General features: G+C 37.9%; 4 pseudogenes; 1 reads left to right on the forward strand and 3 right to left on the reverse strand.

The window, feature by feature from the left end:
- LOC109107340 overlaps nt 1–12317 on the reverse strand; it is a 31244-nt pseudogene extending 18927 nt beyond the window's left edge.
- A 2387-nt stretch (nt 12318–14704) lies between these two features.
- On the reverse strand, nt 14705–17261 carry LOC122145434 (annotated as a pseudogene).
- A 1974-nt stretch (nt 17262–19235) lies between these two features.
- On the reverse strand, nt 19236–19862 carry LOC122145241 (annotated as a pseudogene).
- A 1603-nt stretch (nt 19863–21465) lies between these two features.
- Nucleotides 21466–25253, forward strand: LOC109107341 (annotated as a pseudogene).
- The last annotated feature ends 672 nt before the right edge of the window (nt 25254–25925 follow it).

The following is a 25925-nucleotide window of genomic DNA, read 5'->3' on the forward strand; positions in this document are numbered from 1 at the left end:
TACTCAAACGAAACCGGATAACAGAGCAAGCGCAACCAGAGGTCGTTTTTTTTGTTTAATCGAAACAAACATTGAACACAAGTGTGAAACACACCCGTAAACTGACTTTAGTTGTCATATAAAGCTAATTATAAGAGCATTATATAATTTTATTCAAAACTTTTTTTTTTTTTTTTTACTTTTTCAAAAAAAAGCTAAATTTTGTTTATTTATGAAGAATTTTTCCATTCAATGGACATGCTCAGATGTCACCAAAAGCAGGTTTTAGCCAGACTTAGCACATTTTGGGCCCGAATTACAATGTGTGGTTTGTGTGTGAGTGGCAGCAGGAAGAGGATGTGAGAGTATGACTCACAGGAAGTGCCTCAGCCTTGTCCAGATACACTGCCAAGCATAGCTGCTGAGGGAGGCTTTGCTGTTTGGACTCACCACACTTTCATTTCTCTTCAGACCTGCGAGAGAAAAAGAGAAAAAAATTGAGGGCAATGGAGGGAGGGGCGAACCAACTGCAAGAAATTCTGTTTGAAGTACACTCTGTTTGCCAAGCGTGCAAAGTAAGCTTTCGATGTCTTAACTTGGGATTGGTTAACGGGTGGAGTAGAGGAACACACTGTTTGCATGTGCGCTGAACAGAGCACACCCTTTTCCATCAAAACCCCCGTGTTGTTCTGTGTATGTACGGGTCTTAACCGTCTTCTAGTCTTTCTGTGTTGGTTTCTAGTGTCAGCCACTCAAGTCTGAGATGAACCCGTCCTGTAGGGGTGTCTTTCAAGTTGAACCACTAAGAAGGGGACATTAAAACAGAAATAAACACCAATGAGACAGGCTACAACAAAACCTATGACCAACATTATAACAAAAAGACACCAATGTTCACTATATAAGCTGCCCATTGTTGTAAAATCAACCCTTCAGGTTGATACAAAATAAAATAGCCTTTTCAGAACCAAATAGTTTATTTTGCAAATAATGAGCAGCTTAATACACTTATTACACTGTTATTTAAAAAATAAATAAATAAAATGCACTTACATTTCATATACTCACTTCAGATTTAATTATTTTATTATGGCAGAAAAGTGAACAGAGTGATACAAAATCAGTGCTTCGTATTTATTATTTTTATATTTATTTTTTTTGTATTTTATTTTTCATAAGTTTTTGTATTTTCATATGAGATATATTATATATATCTATATATATATATATATATATATTAGATAATATATAATATATATATATATATATATATACATCATAGTCATAATTTTTCTACTTTTATTTCAGCAATATTCTTTGTAATATAAGTACTTCGGCTTCAACCTATTTCAGTCGGTTACCATGGCAAACATATTTTTTTTTTGCTAATATTTCAAATTTTATTTATTTTTAGCTTATATTGCAGCTTTTATTGATTTTCAATATTCAATTTATCAATTGAAAATATGTCATTTTAAGTTTGATCTTTTTATAACCACTGCAAAGAGATTTTGAAAAGCAGTTAAATGAAAGTCCCTCATCTTTAAAAATATTTGACGGGAGAATGCCATGATGGACCAATCAGAATCAAGCATTCATCCATGTGATGATTACATTCAGAAATAAAAATAACTGCAATATGCAAAACTGGTTTACGATTTAGTGGTTTATAACTGGTTCATCAATATAGACTTCATGTCTTGTGGTGAAATTTTGCAAGGATTTGCAAACCAAACCAGGTAAACCACAACACCCACAGCCACACCCACACCCACACACAGGAATATAATTAAGGTTCTCACCTCATCCCCTATTTTAGATTTCTTCACAATCCCCCAAATCTAATTTTGTCCTGAGCACAAGTGGAAATAAAGAGAATCAACGCTAGGATGAGAGTAGTGTGAGATCAGCAACAGAAAAAACACCTTTTAAAGAATAAATGAGAGATGGATGGACAGAGAAGAAATGCAGTGATATGGTACCTGCCCAGGAAATCATCAATGATCAGGATCTTTATCAAACATTTCCACCTCTAGCTCCTGACCAGGCAAACCTCATGAACGAGGACCTGACCGGACACACCACGCAATGCATGAAACACCAAACACACACCTACAGTAACAGCATGAGTAATCAATGACAAAATGTAGGTAAATGGTTCCACATCTGAACTGAAAAGACACTGATACACATGAGATTAAGATGTTTATCACATTAAGATCAATACACCATTGATTTTATAATAATAATGGATTATTGTTTTTTTGTTGTAATTAATAAATGTGGGTGTCACTTTACTAACCCAACACCAACTACATTTCATCCATTTGGGATTGACGTGTGTGTCCAGATGGCGGGATTTGAAGGTTTGCGGCCGGACGTGCTGAGCAGGGCGTATGGGTCAGGACATGCCCGCCATAACCAACCCTTCGCACAGCAGGTCATCCGTCGAAGGCCAAACCGCGCCAATCAGCCTCCAGCAGGTTGAATCTCGCACAACTCCCTTTAGGTGAAAGGGTAAAGATGCACAGAATTGAGACCGCAGTTGTCAGAGAAACGCTTTCATTACTGCATCTACTCCTAAATGAAGCAAGGCAAATCTCATACGTGGTTACCAATGTTGTGTGGATGTCAATGAAAGAACGATCCTTTTGAGATGGACTGGGTTTTGATGCCTATTTTCTCCAATAAAAAAATGTGGTTAACGATTGACATTTCTAATGTGCACTGCCAAATGTGAAGGACACATCCGAGAAGCTTAAATGATTCAAAAGTAACAAGAAAAGGACATTTATAATGGTACAAAAGATTTTGAGTTTTCAAATATACATTGATGTTCTTTTGAACTGTCTATTCATCAAAAGAATCTTGGGGTGGGGGGGTTTCCACAAATATTGAAGCTGTTTTCAACCAATGATAATTAGAAAAGTTTCTTTACAGCATCAAAATCAGGACGAAGTATAGAATGAGTTCTGAAGGATCATGTGGGCCAAGTGATGCTGAAACATTCAGCTTCCACCATCGACTTGTAGTAAATTGGCGATTAAACACAGAGCGCAGATGAACGGACTATATATACACGCATAATGGTTAGCTCGTCAAATAGCAACAAACTAGTTATTTTACTATTGTAATAATATTTTTTACCACAAATTTAGCTGTTTTTACTATATTGTGAACCAGAAATACATGAGCAGCCTTGGTGGGGCGTGGATCCAAAAACCTGCATGTGGTAAACTAGTTTGGTATGGTAGTTTAAATTTCAATTGCAAAAACCAAAGTACTTCCTTATGGTGTTTTGAGTGTTTTGTGTACACAGGAAAATGTTGCATTTTAGTTGGTATCGTTGAGTGAAGCATATTGGCATTTGTAAAGGTCCGGTGTGTCGTCGCAGGTGTGTTGCTGTGCAGCGTGTTACCCTGGGTAAAGGGCAACCCAAAGCAGCAGTGCGCAAACACTGCAGGTCTGCCACTAGGGAACAGTGGAGCGAATTGGGCAGAACCATGGAAATGAAGCCGATCGCCGTGCCATTGATGTCTTAGTATCTGACATCGCACTGAGAAACAGATTTCAGAGATAGAAAAAGTGTTAATTAGATTCAGAGGGAGAAACACACACACCAAATGAAGGCAGCTCCGGACAGTAGTGTTACTGAAGCCGAATACATATTAGTGTGTATCTCTAATGACTGCAAGACTCAACTTGAGGCCTGGAATCGTCCAGAAGGTTGGTCAAAACGGTCCAGGTTAATGGTTCAGTTTCTAACACAATATACAGGGCAAAGTAGAAGATTCCAATGATTCCAACAAACTACATTAATTCTGTTCTTGAGTACTACTGAATAATAAACACTTATGTGTTTATTGCTTAAAGAACGAAGAACCCAGATGAACCTTGTAAAAGTCTCAATGTGGGTTTTTAGAAGAAATCATGTATTGATGCTTTCAAACGCCCAGGAGAGCTTAAATTTTCTCATATTAAAGGATGATACTAAGAAACTATATACTACTGCAGTGATTCCCCAAAAATTATTTTGACCTAAATATTTTACCTTGTAATACCACATGAGATTATTAAATGGAAGCCTGTTTCCGCCACTGAAATATAAAAATAAAGGTAACTGCAATGTAACTTGAGTTCATTCTTGGCAATTCTGAACTCTTATTTAACACTATCAATTGCAAAGTTATAAAGTCAAAATTGTGAGTTATAACCAATCAGCCGCATTGTGGAGATATAAAGTCGCAACTTCTGATTTTCTCTCTCGTGCCATTCCGCTTGCTTTTCTCTATTGGGTTCAAAGCCACATTGTGAGTTCATATCTCGCAATTTTTGACTTTATAACTCACAATTGCGAGTTTATAAACGCAGCCAGTTCTCACTTTCCCTAACGCTTGCAATATCTTATGGTAAGCCGTGTGTGGTACTGCAGTACTACTGGTAATAAACCTAAATAAACAAGGGCAGGTAACCTTGCGGCTTTTATTTGTTGAGCGCAATTCTGATTGTGAGATAAAAAGCACAATTACCTTGATTTATTTTTTATTTAGTGGCGGTAAGGCAGGCTTGCCATAAGAATTTTAAGTTAATATTTCAATATTTAATAACATATTTGCATGTTCACTGTCCTTTTATTTTGTTAATGGTCACAACGTTTACGTATATTTAATATGAACCTTTATTAGTGATTTGCTCTATTTTATTTTACATTTCAAACACCTTTAATGTCATGCAAGTAACTTTTTAATCTCTGAAGAACTATCTAGACAAACTCAAGAGCCAGAATACAGCCTAAAACAGTTCTTCTGTTTTGTTTACCTTAGAACCATACAAGAACATTTACTGGGTCACACATTAGTTTTGGGACCAATTCTCATATTAACTAACTATTAACTACGACTTCTGCTTCAAGAAGCTCCTCATTTGCTGCTTATTAACAGTTAGTTAGGTAGTTGTTAAGTTTAGGTATGGGCTAGGATTAAGGGATCTAAAATATGATCATGCAGAATAAGGCATTAATATGTGCTTTCTAAGTCCTAAAACCAGCCAATTTGCTAGAAATTGATATGCATGCTAAGCAACTAGTGAGAATTGCACCCTTAAAACTAAAGGGTTACCGATTTATTCATAGTTGTAGAATATGTTTAGAGAAACTCACAGGTCTTTGAAAAGAACGATACATGGTTACAGCACCCACGATTTGGGACGTCACCGATCAGAGGCTCCAAAATCATACGCATCATTCATGAAGCTGACAGACAAGCGCCGGTGGAATTAAACTCTCATCATTTATTACTGTGAGTGTGCATCAAATCTACCGTCACAAACGAATCATATCACTCCCTGGTATTCCTTCACAGCCAGCCTTGCAGAAATACCTCTTCACCTCCACATTTATCTCGACGTCCCCACGTAGCTGGAAAAGACGGCCGATCGAGGATACATTAGGATTGCTTTTAACTTCTTCCAAATATATTAGACCTCTTAAGGAATTCTGCTGAATTTGTCAAAAACAACTAAAACTACAAACTAATGAATTGAAATGCTTTTTCAGTCTTTCAATTTCATTTTTGTCTCTGAATAACACTCATTCAGGCTGGAACAATCTGAGTTGGCTGCAGTTTGACAATCTTGTTTTGTCAGCTGCAGCTTGTGAAATACAGACACAATATCGAAGTAACCCACAAGGCTTTTAAAATCACAATCCCTGAGGAGACAATTCCCTGATATAGGACCTTGTGGTTTGCAGAGAGTCTCAGATGCATGCGTCACCTGAATGTAAACGTCTAGCAGAATTTGACCTTTCTCATTTCCGTATGAGCCTTCCACTCCAACCACCCTCATAGGCTGTGAAAATGAAAAGAAAGTTCTGTTGTAGAAGATCAAAAAAAAAACAATGCCAGGCAAGACTGTAATATTGGGCAAATTAGTTGTTTCTTTATGAATATTATTCAATACTGCTAAATGGGATACAATAGTTCAGGGATTCCAAAACCCCTTTGATCTAAAATACGTACTTGAAGAACATCTATGATCTTAATGTTAAATATTTAAAGGGTGGTCATATGACATCGCTAAAAGAACATTATTTGTGTGTAGTGGTTGTAAATGCAATGTGTTTTTGCGGTTTAAGGATCAAAAAACACATTATTTTCCACAGAAATGTACATTATGTGTTGCTCCTCTATGCCCCGCCTTCTGAAACGCTTCTGATCACTTTTTTCTGATTTAATGAATTAATAGCTTTTCCATCGACTCACATCCTCCCTGTAGTATTAGCTAAAAATATTTGCAACAAAAATATACAATTTCAGTCTTATAATATTTCTGAATGACTTTAAACATCTAAATTTCACTATGCCTTAATCAGGAAATGTTTGTCAGAGACATCAGGATGACTGTAATGTTCTCTAGAGCGTTTATTTTAAACAGAACGCTTGTTCTAGACACGGTGTCAGGGTCACTGGAGCTCTCTTTTAATCTCTTGCGTACTGTGGTGGATTGGAGATGGTGGGAATGTTTTTATTGGAATATTATTTATTGGGCTTGCTTAGGCTGTAAAGTGAAGTGAGGCATGTATGACCTTGCCACCAAAGTCGGACTACTTAGACTAAAAGCTGAAGCGTCTGCAGATGAGGAGCTGGAGGCCGCGGATGGATGGAGCAGCATGGTTTCCGTCAGACAGGCTTCTCAAATACTGACCAATAAATGGCCAAGGCCTGCTGGATAAACCTTGAAAAAACCAGGACCAGGAAGAGAAAGAGTGTGTCATATTTTATGTCAGAGATGTGTCATTTTTATCCTTTTAGACTATTTTGCATCGTGCATGGAACGTTTTTTTTTTTTCTGGAAACGTTTTAGCTTTTTGTTTTTAAACTGTTACTACCGGTTCAGAGGTTTAGAACATCATTGACAAAGCAACATTTCATAATGTTTGAAAAATTATTAAAAGGATATGTTCCCTTAACGCTCATATAAACTCATGTTGTTCTACGGCTTGCTTGCAGCTGTTTACACCGTGCCATTTGTGTTTGAATGTTACTATAGCGACTGTTGTTGTTGTTCGCGGAGGTTCAGAGCTGATAACAGACGCGAAAGCCCAGTTGCCAGGGTATTTATCAGATTGTTTGTTGCATGAGCAAACCGCAGAATTTAGAAATAGCATTTGTGACTCATAAACAAACCACATGACCACGAGGTACAACAAGGGTAGAGTCTCGGCTGGGATGAATGCCAGCGTAAAATATCTGACTTGTGAATCACTGGTAAAGAACGTCAAGCCTAAAAAATGTTGTGCTCTAACGATACGTTGCAGCACTTTTACATATATTATACACTATTATATAATAAGACTATTACTGAAATGGGATGAGCTTCATCACAAAGAAGGACAAATGCTATAAAGACGTCAGGAAAGGATGATGCTCTATATTCTCCTTCCTCTTTCTGTCGCGAATTTCAATAAAGCTCAAGAAGAAAAAGAAAAGTTCTTTCAAACCCCAAAATCTAACTAAAAAAAAAAGAACACCTATATCTTTGCATAAATCTCCCATTAAAAACCTAATAAGAACGCTAAAAAATGTATCTTTTTACTTCCGGCTTTTAAATAGCTATTGTTTTTCCTGGAAGCGTTATGTAATTATGTTTTGTTTTTTTATTATTATCATTTGGTTTCATTTTCATATTATTTGTTATGCCATTAATTGGTATCTTTTATCTATCATTATAAAGTGGGTTCTATCTTTAATTGTATGTTATATTTACTATGGTGTTTTGGGCAACTATTGTATAATTTTTATTGGTAATGTTTGTAGAGATGCAAGAGGGCCATTAAAATTTTAATTTCTTGGAAAAACGTTGCATTGCATCTCATCTACTAATCACAAGGCAGGAACATATGTTGGTTGAATTAGTGTTTGGTTAAGAATGGAATGGTGTGATAATAGAATATGCAGCTTTTGTTCACCAGGCACCGTGTCCACGTTTGTGTGTGTGTGTGTGTGTGTGTGTGTGGGGGGGGGGGGGCATCAGGACAGCTGTTGTGACATGAGGGAGGGCATACAGACGGGTTGGGTGGTCGGGGTTAAAGTCCACGGTTCAAGAGGATTAACATGGGATTACAGGCTTGATTTTTACATGTGGGCATCCAATGAACAAATGTAAACAAAAATGTTTTTTCTCCGAATTACCTTGTTGAGCCATTCAACCTTCTCCACATCTGGAAAGTCTGACCTGGAATTATGAAGAAAAAATAGTAAACACCATTTCTAAATGCAAAGCTTGCAATGCATACAAGCTTATTTAAGTGTACAGCACAACAAGTTTTTACTAGTGGATATGGTTATTAAGATGGTAAACATTACAAAAAAAAAAAAAAAAAAAAAAAAAAAAAAAAAAAAAACATACAACCACCTCAGTCATCATGACACATTCTTCCTCCAATTGCATCATTTCTTTCTTGCAAAAACAATAACAATATATTATTTGCAGCCGTATAATTCGATTTCTCTTGGATAAAAATATCCCAATTAAAATTGAAAAATGAAATAAATAATTGATGTTTGGATTTAATTTAAAACGTTTTAATTTTAGTTATATATATTTTATATATACTTTAAACTTTTTTTTCACCACAGTTATAGCCATGAGAGCATGTACCAAATATAGAATAAAACTCTTTAATGGAAGCGTGTGCAAAATGTGGAAGGGATGACAAAAGCAACAATGGGTGTTCAGCAGATGATTTGGGGCGATGGGGAATCTTTGGGCCAACTATGTCAACACCTACATGGTTATTGCAGATATACACACCCAACACAGCGCCAACCATCAGCTCGAAAGATGTCCTCTAAATTGGCTTACCACTCCGTATTTCTTAGCACGCAGTGTGGGTTTATTTGGACGTTATACATCAATAAACAAATGGAATGTGTTTTATTAAAGAATAACAAAAGACACACTTTTGTGCATTCTTACCCAAGAAAGGCAGGTCCTATTCTCACATTCTATAATGATTTTGAGGATATGTATTTCTGGTTCGTCGTTGACTTAACTCTACAGCAGACTTCAGTCTCGCCTCCTTGGTCTCCCGAGGTGTTTTCCATTCCTGCAGTGCGTTTGAAAGCCACCATCCACAACACGGCACTAAACTAGTGGCCACTCCTGATAGTAACCAAGCCAGGTAAAACGGGCAGCAAGGCAGTTGAGGACATTTGCACAAAAGTCCATAAGAAGCGCTTGCCTTGGGCATCAAATATCGTTAGTGTTTAGGGTCGTACATTTTCTCCCCGATGAGCTGTCACGGGGACGGTTCAGTCTTCTTTTTCCGACAGTACCCGAGTCAGTTTTATCGGGCCCTGCCTGAAATCAAAACGGAACGTGCGCCATTGGCTATGGTTTGCCACCACGCAATTTTTTTTTCAAAGTCGAGAGTACGATTACCAAAGCGATTGCGCGCGGCGATTTGCAACTCAAATTGTCAACAATATGAATGCTGCGTTAAAGTTCGAGCGTTTCGTGCGCGCAATGGACTGTTGAATTAATCAGAGAGTGCCTGATCACTGCGGATCAATAATCAACCCGAGAAAGCGAAATTGCGACACCACTTGCCGCTTTTACCCCTCTGGCATGACCGCTCACTTTTTCCTTCTGTGCAGGGATCGTCTGTCTGAAAGCCCGATCGAAGTGTGTGCCCGCACCGTTACTTAGGGGACAGATCCACGCCCACAACCCAAAACGGACCGCAGTTATGTTTAAAGCTCACAGAAAAACCTTTGTTGGAAGCTACAGTAGGGCAGCTCTCTAACTTACACTTTACATCTCGCTGAGTCAGTTTCTGACTAGACGCAATTTGATTTAAAGGGAAATGTTAAAGCACTCTATCTGACTTACATACGTGACTAATGGAAACGATTAATATTCCATTTTTTATTCATTTTTGTGACTGGGCAAAAAGTAATTGCAATATGATCCTGGATATCCTTTTCTTTAATGTAGTTATTTGCATATAAGGTATTCAAATTTAAATCAGTTTTAAGATTTTAATTTAAGGTGGTAGCCATCTAATGATTTTGCATTTTGATTCCATTACATTTACATTTAGTCATTTAGCCGACCGCTTTTATCCAAAGCGACTTGCAAATGAGGACAATGGAAGCAATCAAAAACAACAAAAGAGCAAATGATATATAAGTGCACTAACACGTCTCAGTTAGCTTAACGCAGTTACACGTAGTAAGGGCTTTTAAATAATATAATAAAAATATTAATAAAAAGGGGAGAAAACAAGAATAGACAAAAGAAATAGAGGGAAAAGCTAGTGTTAGAGGTCTTTTTTATTAATTGTATAATAATGGAAAAGAAAAACAGAAATACAAAAAAGATTAGAAAGGCAGTTAGATTTTGGTTTTTTTTTTTTTTTTTTTTTTTTTTTTTTTTTTTAAAGAATAGTACATTAGAGCTATCGTGAGGTGTTAACAGTTAGAGGGTCAAATAAAGATGGAAGAGACTGTTGGTTTTAAAGCCGATTTTTGAAGAGTGTGTATGTGCTAAGGACTCAGCTGCTCGGATTGAAGTTGGGCAGGTCATTCCACCAGGAGGGAACATTTAATTATAAAAGTCTGTAAAAAGTGACGTTTGGTGCTTCTTTGGATTGTCACAATCAATGCGATGGTCACTTGCAGAACGCAGGGCTTCTAGAGGGCACACAGACATCATTAGTATCAAATCCCTAAATAGAATGCTAATAAAGTCGGTCCATAGTAAAACCTTTCCTAATGAATCAGTGTGGATTAAGCCAAAACTAACCATATCGGTAAATGCATATTTGACTAGTGATCATTTTTAATTTTTGTAAGATATCTAGTGCAATTTTGACTAGTCATAATTCTCAGGTGGAACATATCCATCATGCAGTTTTGTCTAGTTTTTAAAAAAGGTGATAACAGAAAAAAAATGGGACTTTCCATATATCTAATGGGATCTTGTTTTTGATTCTTTGTTCAATCAAAATTACAACTTAGACTTCAAATTCTGAAAATAAAACTAACACTTTTTGACAAGAAATGGTATGCACGTATCCAGAATACATTACCTATATTATTATTATTTTCTATAATGTTATCTAACAAGCGTTTACCTTTATTACTAGAGTATCTTTAATTGGATTGTACTGGTTTAAAAAAGGCAATTTTTAACCAGTCAAAACTGACTTATATAAATGATTTAAAGACAGATAAAAAGAAAGCTGAAAATGTACTTGTCACAGTAGGTGCTCTCATACCAGCTGACCACCTGCTGCCTCAAGAGCTGTATTCAATTCATGCCCAGAGTCATGTCACCAAATCAGATTTTAGATAATCGGCTCGCCCATAGAGACACTATAGGTGGTTTTGTGGCTGAAGTCCAGAGCATCCAGATGTGCCTTTGTGTCCTGCAACCTGGCAAGAGAGATAGTTGCTACAACGGTGGATATATCAGATTAAAATAAAGGAAGGAGGGGGTGGAAGAACTGGTCAGTTTAAAACATACTTCTGATGCGTGGAAACTTTTTTGCATGAAAAATCACCCTACTTTTAATCTGAGTAGAACCACAAAACCTAGTACTATATTAGCTTTAAAAACAACAATCACAAGCACAAATCACTAAAGCATGACCAGTGGGGGGGCCCTTTTCGTTCATGAGAACGATTAAAAGTAGCAATAATTAGAAGTGGGATTGGGTTTTCAAAAAAATCTGTCGGCTCCCTGGGTGTTTTCAGTTTATTAATAACAATTGAAAAAAATAAAAAAAAAAATGTGGCTGTTAAAATTTCATATCTATCTATCAAACAGAACGCATCTAAACTCTACACTCTAATAACTCTGCATAAAATAATTGGTGGGCATTGTGCGGGAAAATATTTTTAAGCAAGCATAGAAGTGAAACACGGTGATTTTCTGAAATTCTCTATAGAAAAATTTACACACAATGAAATCCCATTATACAAAAAACAATACAAAAACATTAAAAAACAAAAACAACAAACAAAAAAAAAACAAAAATTACACAACATACACGCAACAACAATACAACAAAGATTACAGACAACCAAACACAAATACACACAAACAAAAAAAAGGATACAAAAAACGGTATCCGAATTCAACATGGTACCAGGCCGAGGAGGTGTAAACAATGGTGTTATCTATAGTCTCTTTCTCTCCTCTCAGCAGAACATGAGAAAGTGATCAAGCTCAGAAAGAAGTTTGGCTTGGAGAAGAAAATAAAAACAAAAATTTCACAATCATTCACAAAATGTCAGATTTCAAAGATACTCACCAAAGATGGAGGAAAACATGGCCAATAGTCAGACAGAAAAATGCAGTTATTTAGGTTTTGCAAATAAATAAGTAAACATTTTTATGCCAATATATGATTTTTCTTTGCTTTTTGTATGTAAACATGACAAGAATTAATATGTTGCTGTAATGGGTCAGATTCCATTAATTTTTGTGCAAAGACCAAGTAATCAGTTTCACACAAAACAGCAATTCACAAAACAAACTATTAAAAAAGAATCCACAAAAAACTGACAGCTAACAGGTAACGTATATATTCCACAATCCTCCTCTGCAGCGAATTAGCTGAATAGTTTCCATCTTTAAATGTCCACAATCTCGAGCAGTCTTTTTTCCGGCTCTCTTAAAGGCAATTCATAGCCAGTAAAGCTATGGCAAGAAAACTCAAATTTGAGAAGAATTCCTTATTTTGTCTATACAGAAAGTGTGAAGTTCCGTCAGTGCAAAAACAGACCCGTCACCTGATAAACTGAACCGGGTTAGTGGAAGGTAAACAAAGGGGTGGTAAGCAGAGAGGGCCTGATTTTAAAAGGTAGGGATATATTGCGACAAAACATCTGCGCAGACTAATGAGGCATGTGGGTGAATCTCATGACTCTCGGGCGATGGGATAAAACGACACCATCGGTGTGGTCGGGATTGCGCATCGGGAGGCCAGGGCAAAGTTGGGGCCATTGACACAGCGACCGGGCCAACGAAACTGCAACAGGGGACCATGGAAACAGGTGGAGCCAGTCCCGGGGCGCGATAGTCTGAGCGCGGGCGGCAGAGATGGGGTCGGGGTTCAGAGGCGGACGGTGGTGCGCATAGGGGGCGCTGCATTGTGGGATTGGAGGGGGGGCGGTTGGAGGCGCCGGCCGGGGGCCACCAGCTCCTTTGTTGCGTGACGGGACGGGGCTGCCAGACCAGCGCGCTCTAGTGGTGGGGGTTGTGGGGCGATGCCTGTTGTAGGAGTCGAACAACCAACAGGGGGCGCCAGACTCTGCTCGAACGGAGCAGGGGGGAGGACGGTCTTCAGTTAGCCGGGCTGCGGAAAACGGGAAGCGTTGCGGCTCCAGGAGCACCGCGTGTGGCTATGGAGAGTGGACACCTGGGAGGAAAAGGAAGAGGGGAGGGGTGGAGAATTGCACTTAAACCCTAAACCGAGTTAGGACAGGTACAGGTGTCCCCGGTACATGTTAAAAAAAACAACAAAAAAGATGCTGGCACTGATCTTAAAGGACAAGGGGGGAGATGAGGGGCAGGTTTGGATTGCAGGATTTATCATGCAAATACTCTGGTGCACTCATTTATTCATAGCTCAAATTCATTCAAAATCTGTATTAATTATCTGTCATCCTGTGGAACATAAAAGTTATCTATTGCAGGACTGTCACCCCCCCCAGAATTTAAAAAAAGTAACAGTCAAAGATGGGACTGAGGGCAATCTCCCAAAAATTCCACAAAAAATGAATCTAAAATATAAATAAAATAATACTAATAGGATGCCTTGTACTATGTTCATATCAGTTTAATATCAGAGATTTTTAATAATTAAATCAGTCAATATTGGAAATATTTTAATATGCATGCCTAATTTTTTACATAACAGATTACGTTTATCATCATCTAAACTCATCAAAAACAGATAAACTTAAATCTTTAGCAAATCTCAAAGTCAAATTTATTTTTTATACTGCCATTTATAATGTTAGGATGCAGCATTTAAAACTACTGATACTGGTTTTTAAGTTTTTATTTTTAGGTTATTTTAGACAAAATATACGAAGTTTATTATCGTGCCGGTCCCTAAAAAAAGCTGTTGTTTATTGTAACTAAAATACAACAAACTATTAAAAATGCATTTTCATTTAGAAATGAACTCAACTAATACAAATATATATAAAGTTACAGCAAAAAAATACTAAAACTAGAAAAAACCGACAAAAAATTAAAAGGTCCAAAACTTACTAAAACTTACAAAAATAAAATTGTAATAATATCAATATATTAAAACAATTACTGCAAAAAAGCACAATAAAATAAGGAACAGTTCCGTTTGTTATAAATATTCTCCTCTACTGGCTGTATTTCTCTAAACTCATTTACAACTAGGTTTTGATGCAATGTGAAATGTCTTTCTGTTGTGGTCTTTTTGAACAAAATCAGGCACACCCCCATGCATCTTGCTAAGCTCTATATTTGTACAGAACGAGGCTGGAGAGCTAAGGCTAAGTTTTTTTTAGTAACTTATGTGGACTATATTATTTTGCAGAGCCCCAAACCCATATATCTTTCTTTGTATTCGCCACTGAAGAAGGGAGGTTTGGAACAAACATAAGGGGTGAAAGTAAATGAGTACATTTAACATGTGGTCACCTGTTTCTTAAGCTCTCTCCCTCTTTTCTCAGTAGGGAGTTCTCCCTCTTCCTAGTAAGCGGTACTCTAAACGGTCCGGGTCGTCCACGAGTGGTCTGAGCCCCAGGTCATAATGTCCACCGGTGTTGTCCCATCAGTCAACCGCACGCCCCTCCAAACGGCGTCTCTTTCAAGCTGGAAGGCCGTGTGTGTCGACAGGGGCCACCTCCGACCGTGCCCTTAGCTTCAAACATACCATTCTCAAACAGAGGGTCGTAGACGGAGCAAGGTGCCCCTGGCGTGTAGCGCCGATGACCATGCCGTCCCCCATCGACATACAGACACTCCCTTCGAGCCCCACACCTCCAGCTCACAATGCCCTTCAGTCTCTGCAGCTGCCCATAGACTTGGGACTGCATGCCATGACCATGTGTTCCACGCTACCAACCACACAAGCACAGCAGGCCCCCCAGCACTGCAACACGTCCGTCTCCACCACCGGGGGGGTTCACCATCCCGCTAACCCCCTCCGTGACGCCCATCATGCAACCAACTCCACCCCTGGACGGCCCTCATATGCATAATTCCTTCCTTGACGTGACGGTAACTTGCACATTGTGGCCCCCCATCGCTGGCACTCTCCTTTCAGGTAGTCCCCTGGCAATGGGTCACCTCTCCCCGAGGCTCAACGGGAAGGGCGGTTGAAGACAATCCCATTCCGGCCGCCACCTGCCCCCCGGAGCCGAAGCGGAAGCTCCTCCAGTTGTCCTTATAAAATCCTCGTCCTCCGGTCGAGCCGTTGCACGAATCTGCAAGTTAGGGCGCACAGCACTCGTGGTGCTGATGGTCGGGGCAGAAGATGAACGCATTTCTTTTGGCCACGCCCAAATCAGGAACCTCGGGGAAGGCTGGAGAGCGAAGCGGCAGCGCTTTCCGCGCTTTGCACAACGTTTTCCCGCAAAAAGGCTCCGCAAACACCAGCCGAGTCAAAAACCGGAGCTGAAAGCACCAGTCCTAAAGCGCCGCCACCTACTCCCCTTGCCCCGGACCTCGGTACCCCCCGCGCAGCCTCACGGAGCCGCTCACAATGCACACCGGCCCTATATAACGAATCACCCTCTCCACCACCTTCCCCAATCCTCCCGTCGTACCCCTGACCAAACCCCTGTCGCGCACCTGCCAACCGCCCCCACCACCACCCCCCTTGCCAGGTAGGCTCTATCCCGGTCCGCATGGCGCTGGCCGCTCGGCCCAGCGGGAAGAGAACTCTCTGCGCTCATGTGGGAGACGGAGAGGTGGAGGTCTTACAAGTGTTCAGTTAGTTATTTATGGAGTGCAAAAAAGGAGAAGAGCTCGGACATGAAGAACGGATTTCAGATCACAGATCCACCCCGGGCACCTGTGAATATAATACAAACGACAAATATATTTTTATTCCAGAAGTATCATTATATACCTGCTACGTAATTTAAACTATTTCTACTCATATTATATATTATTTCTTGTTTCATTTAAATATAAAGCAGCACAACTGTTTACAAACATTGATAAGAAGAAATTGTTTCTTGAGCAGCAAATCAGCATGATAGAATGAGGTCATCATGTGACTGAGTAATGATGCTGAAAATTCAGCTTGCATCACAGAAATAAATTATATGTTATAAATATATTTAAATAGACATGCAATACATTATAACAATAAATATTTTAAATAAATATATAACCTCTTATTGTGTTATATTTTTGAATTTTTAAAATATTTATTTTCATTTTATTATTTAATATAGCTTGAGCTTTAAATCAACTTACGAAACCACATCTAAATACAAGTATCTGCAAATGATCATTACAGGAAAAACTGACCATCACTACAAAAAAATTTTTCAGGTGCATCATTGCGTGTTTGTGGGGCGGCCGTTTTAATGTCTATTCAAAACTTTTCTGCATTAAATTAAGCCCCAAATTTGCGTCACACAGGGAGGCAACTTCTGTTGGGTAGAGCATTTCAGACTTAGGCATGCCAGACATATTAGCCTTGTGAAACTTGGACTTTTGTTTAAAATTACATCTTGAAAAGGTCTCATCAACACCAAAAACACAAATTTTTAACATGCTAAATATTTAAATTTCTTCAAAGCATTATAATTCTTCCTGGACATGCAAATCTTAATCCAACATATTAGGCAGTTCAACACTAATATTGTTACGGTTTTGGTTTTTGGGCATAGTAAACATATTCAGTTAAGTAACAAGTACATGAGTATATAATAATATGGAATAAAGATAATTATATGCAATAACAATGGCACAGAAATGTATGTACATTGGCAATTTACATGGAACTAAATAAAAAAGTGTGCAAAAACCAACTGTACAACACCATTTTTTTTAAATAAAATGCATATCAATGAAAATGCAAGCTTCCGCCGGGTATACAATATGGTTAGAAGATTATATGGTTATTGCAATAATGTTTTAATAATTGCTTTACTAATACATCAAAAAGTGACTGTCAACTTTGTGGGGCGCCAAATAACAAACACATAACACATAGGCTACCTGCCTACCTTTGAGTCTAACAGAAGTACACCAGGTATTGTTGACATGTTCGGTTGTACCTTATCTAGACTTAAATACACAATATTTAATAGTTTATCCACCAGCACACACACATGCTGTCCACTCTCAGGCTCGCGCGGCACAAAGCCCTGCAAAAGGCACATGCACAGAACGCACTTGATACCCTAAACCATCACTAGAACTAACAACTCACCCCCCAGATACACACGCAGCCGTATCGGGGAGAGTTAAAGAAACTGCGTTGGGTACGACATTACTAAGCATACGCATTAACTGACAAATTGACCGTAGAGAATGCTTACATTAGGAACATGTTGGTTCATGCAACAACAACAACAACTTCCGCTTTCCTTGTCGAATCACTTCCTGTGCGGTAGAACGCTGGGAAAATGCTGTCAAAATAAAAGCCCTCAAAAGCAAACAATACTGTGCAGAGCGCGTGGTACAATGATGTGTTGATCAATATGGCAACGCCAACGGTAGTTTCAAAATAACTATGGTATAAGAATTATATATATTATATAATATAATATATATATATATAGTATATATTATATATATAGAAAACGCGCCATTATAGTTAGTAATCATTCCATTAATATAAAATACATTTAAAATAAAAGGTATACAGCAAAGTATACATGTGAGCCATGTGGCTTCTCTTAAGGAGGTCAAAAGTACAAACTAACTGTTGTTGTTTAAGCACATCATAGGGTTTTTAAAGTAAACCTTAACACAAATTTTCATATTTTTCTTTAATGGCATGGAAAATAACTATTCTAGACATGACTATGGCAACATTACTCTATATGGGATCAATTAAGAGATTTTAATTTATCATTTATATAAATTTACACTATAGTAAACAACCAACCTGGTCAGTGATGGGGGGGGGTCTCTAACTCAAAGTGTATATTTTCATGTAAACAACGAACATGTTGACAAGATTCAGGTTTGCACGACATTTATTTTCATACACAAGTACCAATAAGTTCACGACCAGCATGATGGCTGTCAATAGTTTATTTGTTTATAATAAGACTATCAGACATCAGTGTTCATATCTGATAATCTCATAAAGATTCAGTATGTAGAGCAGGAATGCAGGGGGGGCAAACCTGTAAAGAACCGAAAAAGTTGTAAGTCAGTGGACACCACAGGTGAATTCAGCAATACATCACCATGCTTTCACCTGTTGATTAATCACGGCCCCATTAAACAATTTTTTGCAGAGCAAGTGTCTCTGAAACGTGGTTTAAACAAAATAGAATGCATGATCTACTCATGTGTGCACTAATTTGCCACATTGTCCTGAACAGAAAGAAATCTGAACGTGGATAAAGCCAGGTTTGAAAAAACAGATTAGAGCTAAAGGTTTTTACTGATGATAAAGGATTTATTAAAGAAATCAGAAAATACTGTTGTTCAAAACAAAAAACCAAGTCACCAATTTTTAACAAATTAAAATGTTGATAGATCGGTGAATGATCTATGAACAAACCGTCAGAATATAAATGGGAATAAAACGAAACAGTAAGACTCGGACATTGAGGAAAACGGCCTTTGCAGATATGTAAATGAATTGAAATCTAAAATGCAAATAGATAACGTGTATAAAAAACAAAAACACTTTAATGTGCATTTTGAATCTTTTCTATACACTAGATCAGAAAAAATAGTTATATGAAAGCCAAACCACCCGACCGGTGCATGAAAAAAAATAATCATGGTATCAATGGGCATATTTTTCTTATTTATAGCCAGGTACATAACTCTAGTATTTAATTAAATATACATTACATGAACAACCTCTCACTTTGTTTGGACCATTTAACGCTGGGGATGTTTTAGCCAGAGCTGGTTTAAAAAGTGTACTCAAATGATCGTATTTAGAGCTTCAAGATAATGGAATATAGTTTAATTTTATTATGCATTGCATGAAAAGTATTACAAATATAACTAATATATGCAACTGAAGGGCCACTCACAATGACAGTGGTTTATTTTCCAGTGGGTCTGACACTTTTCAAAAACACCAGCTTCCCTCATGGCACTGAACTCCTTCATTGAATCGTAATGTTTGTAGAAGTCAGCATAAGCTTGTTTCCTGGGCTCCGTTACGGTGAACTGCAGAAAGACACAAAAACTGTTTTTCTCAGATTCAAGGAAAACTGAAAAAAAAAACAACAACATTTAAACTCCTTTTGCCCCAAGATTAAAAAAACAAACAAATTAAAGATGGGGATGCAACCAAATAGCCAAGGACTACAAATTAAGGATCATCTAAGGAAAACTAATTAGAATGACTTTTGAGGTTACATCATGAGAAAAAAAAAAAAGGTGCTTTTAAAAAACGTCCGAATTTATAGATCTTTTTTTAAATTAATTTAAAGAAACCTTTTGACAAGAGGAAGAGATGAAGTACCAATCATAATTTTTAACAGCTATGAAGACCACAAAGGTCAACTATAGTGCATATAATCATAAAAATCAGCATAATCTGAATTTTATAGCACATTTGCAACTGACCTTGAAGGCGACTGCTGCCACAAGGGCAAGACCGAAAGCTATGGCAAGTGGAACCTCAAACGCTTGGCAAGGAGGCCTCTCATTGCTGGCTTTACAAGTGACAATCGTTGACTTCTAGAAAGAGAAGACAGTAATGAGCATTAATAAAAGAATCTTCAGAAACCGATTTCGTACTGCTACGTGCTGTCCTGACCATCACGAATGGATTGTCTGTCTGACTTTTTAAGACAACCAAACGAAGAACCACAATTTCATTATCTACTATCATCCAGATATATGAATCTCTATGTTTGCTCTACTTATGCGTGCTCTTCTTTGCAGCTTTTTAGCGCTTTTAGCTAATATGCAATTTGCATCTTATTTTTGTAGACGTGATAAAAGCGCGTGCAAACGCAAGAGAAGAGCTTTCTTTTATTTTAAATATAACATTATAGATACATAACAGCCTCGTATCAGCAGGTGAGTATATTCTGAGACATAAATACCTGTCTAGCTAACACTAAGTTTGCTAGCAATGACGACAAGCGGCAAGACGTACTTCAAAAACGAGGCACGTTTAGCTAAAATAAATCAACTCTTATATAGTGTTAAAAACATAACAGTGGTATTATTATATTTTATACAGATTTCAGTATATAAGTGTTGATGTAAGCGTATAGCAAGCTCGATAGTTACTGTTTAATTCACGACCTTCAGCACTCACGTCCGGCTTCTCGGAAAGGAAGGCGTTTATGTGGGGCCAAACTACGGAAACAGGCGAGGGACACATACAGCGGGGCAGATTCAGACCAACATGGGACGCACTGTCATAACAAAGGAAACAAACAGGACATTTTTAAAAAAACAGGATAATTAATGTTTTTTATTTGCTGGAAAAATTATGCGTTTATAGAGCAAAGCATTACATTTGATAAAACATCTCAACTTCGTTGCTACATAGCAACCACGTATTAAATTCATAGTAGTATTAATAATAATAAAACAGAAAATAGACTTTAAAGTGGTTAACTTTAATAGATAAAGACAAAACTTTTTTTAATGTAAAATGTATATTTAAAAAAAAAATCAGATATAATATTGTCTATTTATAGTCTTGTACTTTATTAAAAATATTTTACTGACTCTATTTACTATATAAATTGCACTTGCATTTCATAGTATTCAAAAATAAAACGAAAAGCAACTGATGCGTTTTAAAATAATGAATTAGTCGGGTTTTAGGAACATCTGGCAACCAACAGCTTGAATTTCCATAGAGGGAAGCCGCCAGTCGTTTGGGACTGGGTCGGGTGTTGCCATATCCCTGTAATTTTACGTGTTTTTTTCACTCGTTAACTTGTCAGTACAGGTTGCTTGCTTTTCTCGCTGGACCTGGCAACACTGGATTGGGTTACACTCACCCATCCTGATCTTCAAATAGCAGCAGCGGAGATCGACAGCCGCTTCAGTCCGGAGAACTGAAATTGAAATTCAACACCGCCCGTTCTGTAGAGCCTCAGCCGGTAAAACGTGGTGCTCGTCCCGGCTCGCGCGCGCGTGTAGTAGGCGGAGAAGCGGATCTTCTAGCGTGTTCTAGAACGAGGACTGACTCGTTCTCTCATGTAACTTTAGTTCACAGTACAACAACTGGTAACCGGTAACCGAGCGGAGCTGGGCGATCTCTAAAGCCCTTCCTTCGATATTTACTCTCCGCCGGGTTTTCAACTTCAGACAGCGATTCTACCGCGGTAGCTTTGTTATATTGTAAGTTTATACCTATCACAACAGTGTTGCTGCCAGTGTGTAATATTGATGTAACTAAGTTAACAGCACTCACGGTTCACGCTGCCTTTGATCGTTTCAGTATCATCATGCCTCAGAAGCGGCGCTCGCAGTCGTGGGACGGAGCTCAAAACAAGCCGTAACGAGTGCTTCAGAGCCGGTCAGTACGGAGAAGCTGTGAGCCTCTACAGCCAGTCCATCCAGCTGCTGGAGAAGTCTGGTAAGACCGGTCAAATATAGTAATATTACAAATATCACCATAGTAAACACCAGCGTTACAGTATTACCACTTAGCTAATTACATGTTTTCGTATGTCGGAATGTTCATGGTATTCTTGTAATATCATATCAATACCATGGTATTGCTGAATACATTTCAGTACCATGTGTGTACTGTTTCAGGGGGGTTCAAAATGGGGTCCCAGGACCCCCAAATGAGGATCGTACTCGGGGGTCAGTGGAAAGTTTAGAGAAAAAGAGTTGAGCTTAGCTATATAGCTACCACATATTAAATTAATAGTAAAATTTTGCAATAAAATTGAAAAATACATGAAAAAATTGACAGGTTAACATTAATAAAGAAAACTCTCTCACACACACACACACACACATATATATATATAGAGAGAGAGAGAGAGATAAATTATACATTTTATAGCACAACACTTGTAGGTGAGTAGCAAAAGTGTGATATTACATAATAGAAAATATTTTCAAAATCAAAATATACACATATTTATAGGATTAATTTTCATAGTATAAACTGGGTCTTTATAAATACAAATATATTACTGCCTTTTAAATTTTAGGAATTTTAGGATGGGGGGTCCCATGCATTATTATGCTCATATTATCCTTTATCATCTGACAGAACTGTGATGGAATCTGATGGTAACATCATCGTACTGTCATATGCTAATAATACCATGGAGATAACATATTAATATGTTTTTAAATGAGTAATAATAGGGCAATCATACTTAACAGGTTCCTTAAAATGGTTCCTCAGACTATAATGGATGTAAAGGAGGCAGTGGTGCTATTGTAAATAAGGACACATCACTGTATCTGTAACTGTTCTTTTCGCAGGTCAGAAGAACAAGGAAGATCTGGGTATTCTGTACTCCAACAGAGCCGCCAGTTACCTGAAAGATGGAAACTGCAGTGAATGCATTAAAGACTGCACAAAGTAAGTGCAACAAACAGCGGGTGCAAAAATGGTTAAAGTGATTATGTTCCGTGTTAATTATACTTACCTTTCAGGTCTCTTGAACTGATTCCGTTTGGATTTAAGCTCTGCTTCGCCGGGCGTCAGCTTATGAAGCTTTGGAGAGATACAGACAGGCATATGTGGACTACAAAACTGTTTTACAGATAGACTGGAACATACCGGCTGCTCACGATGGCGTCAACAGGTAATTCTGCATGAACAGGATCCAGAATTATGCATGTTCATAGAGAATGCACTGATCAACTGTATAATGAGGAAATACACAAAATATAACACACACCCAAAGAATAAAATGTCCATTTGTGAGCATAAGGATACAAAAATGTACCATTTAACCACATCTCTCCTTGCCTTCAGAATGACCAAGGCTTTGTCGGATGTAGACGGACCTTCTGGAGAGAGAAACTGCCTCCGATTCCCACCGTTCCGATGTCCGTGAAAGAAAGCCTGGCGCAAGCCGCCAGCTCGGCCTCCAGTCCACAACAAAAACAGCGTGATTGACAACAAGAAAAATGGTATTTACCTGTGCCGTACTGAGCGGAGCCATCATGCTTTGCTTCAGCACTTGATTTTCACTTGTTTTATTCGAAGCACCAGGACCTGAAGCTGCTAAAAAAGCCAAGGCTCTAAAGGAAGAAGGCAATGCGTTTGTGAAGAAGGGCGAACACAAGAAAGCCGCGGAGAAGTACACGCAGTCACTCGGTCTGAACCCCACAGAAGTCACAACCTACACAAATCGGTAAGAAATGAAACCAAATGTCAGGTTTCCTATGGTTATTCAGTTCAAAACTGATTTGTAATTCCTACCTGTAAAAGTCATGGACTTCAGGTTTGATAATGTGTGTAAATCAATACTGCTTGTAGGGCTCTCTGCTACCTGTCATTAAAGATGTTCAAAGAAGCTATTAGCGACTGTGATGAGGCTCTTCGATTGGATTCTGCCAACGTTAAGGCTTTTTACCGACGTGGCCAGGCAAACAAGGAACTCAAGGTAAGTTTATTTCTGAATCATTGTCTTAGTTTAAGGGGTCATGAACTGAGAATTAAAAATTCCCTTGATCTTGACATATAAAAGGTTATTGTGCTCTAAAAACACCCTGCAAGTTCAACAACTCAAAACAGCTTATATTGAAGCCAATCTGCCAAAACGACAGGTTGTGGAATGTGCCACTTTGTGACGTAATAGTGTGGCTAAACCCTGCCTCCGCAGAAGATCATCAACGCCTACTTCTACATCACTGCCTGTTTAGCCCCACCCACGTAGTGTAAACGAGAGAGTGGAAAAACAGCCTTTCTTCTGATCTCAATATTAGGAAAGAGTGGATGAACTTTATTTTTAATGAAGATCCAGATCGCATCAGTAAGAACTTAATCCATTGTTCACTACATTTTATCACGGATTTGTTTGCAAACAAGGCACAATTCAGCGCAGGATTTTCAGAAAGATTGAAACTAAAAGACGATAAATTGGATCCGACAGTAATGTCGCACCAAACCAAATACTGAGTATTTATGTTTTTAACTTAAATCACAGCAGTGTCCATCTATGAAGTCTGTCAAACATTCACAATTGTTAGCCAGTCATAGCACTGAGCGTTTACCAAGTCTACAATCCGCCACGTCCATTCAAACACAGGGTGGTTAAAAACTCCTAGAGATGTTTTTTTTTGATGTAAAATCTTGTTAACATTATAAGTGGACCTCAGGGAACAGTACAAAAAAAAAGGCAGTTTGTGACCTCTTTAGTAAAAATTGGTGGATTGTTTTATAAACTGTAATACATTTTTTCTCTTAGAACAAGAAATCTTGTATTGAAGATCTCAACAGCGTGCTCAAAATCGAGCCAAACAACACGGTGGCGCAGAAGCTACTGCAGGAAGTACAGAAGATGAAATAACCGTGATTATAAAGTGAACATGAGGAAACTTTCCCAAAGTGCCTCGAATTGATTTGCCTCTGCAGTGTTTGCTACAGACTTTAGATATGCACATCATAATGTTATTTTAAACTTAGGAAAAGTGTTGATGTTCATATAGGCACATTTGTCCGGGTCTATTGTTGTCATTAATAAGGTAATTAAGGCTTTTTCTGAAAAACTTTGTGTCTTATGTCAAACTTGTTCTGGTAATTTCATTTGTCCATTTAATCAGTAATGAATCATGTGACATTAAGCATGTGATTTTAATTTCTTTTTCATTGCACACTAAACTGAATGGCTCTTTTTCAGACAAAAATTTAATTCCTACTTCACTTTAGGTGGACAACTCAGAAAGGCAGATCGTATTCAGGCTGCGTTTTCTATTACATGTTGTATTGTTGTGGGTTAGTTACTTTCAAAACCAATTAATGTTTAAATACATTTGTAAAGACTTGGCTCCTGTATTTATTAATGTTTCATATGCCATTTTGCATCAAGACCATGTAAACGGATCTTTATTTTATTTCTAGAAAATAATGTGCTGTTATGCATCTGATAATAAAGGAAAATGTTCAGGAATATTGTATTTTATTTTTTTTCATCCTGTAAACCGGCAGATGTAATGCTATGATCAGCGGTGACTTTTATTGTAGGAATTAGCCATACTAAAAAGACATAAACCAGTAAATGCTACGTATACAGGTAGTATAACTATTGTATTCCTGTGGCTCAGTGGTAGAGCATTGTTTTAGCAGTGCAAAAGGTGGTGGGTTCAATTCCCAGGGAACACACATACTGGTAAAAATATATATATATATATATATAGCCTGAATGCACTGTAAGTTGCTTTGGATAAAAGCATCTGCCAAATGTATAACTGTGAATGAAAGCAAAAATATACATGCTGTCAATTCCAATTTCAAATTATTCCTCAGTTATCTGAACTGTAAACATGCCTTAAATTGAATATGCCTTTTACAAACAAGTAATTTTAATCACAGTAGTCAACTTCAAATGTTACTCTAAATGTTTTTTGTACAAAACAAAAAAACCCTTTTCTGTTGCAATCAACAGAATGCCACAGATAATTGAATTTACAGAATAATTCAACAATAATGAATGGGTGCCATCAGAATGAGAGTCCAAACAGCTGATAAAAACATCACAATAATCCACACCACTCCAGTTCATCAGTTAATGTCTCGTGAAGCCAAAAGCTGCATCCTTGTAATAAATCCATCAAGACATTTT

Source organism: Cyprinus carpio, chromosome A6 (genome assembly GCF_018340385.1).
Source record: "Cyprinus carpio isolate SPL01 chromosome A6, ASM1834038v1, whole genome shotgun sequence".
Lineage (NCBI taxonomy): Eukaryota > Metazoa > Chordata > Actinopteri > Cypriniformes > Cyprinidae > Cyprinus > Cyprinus carpio.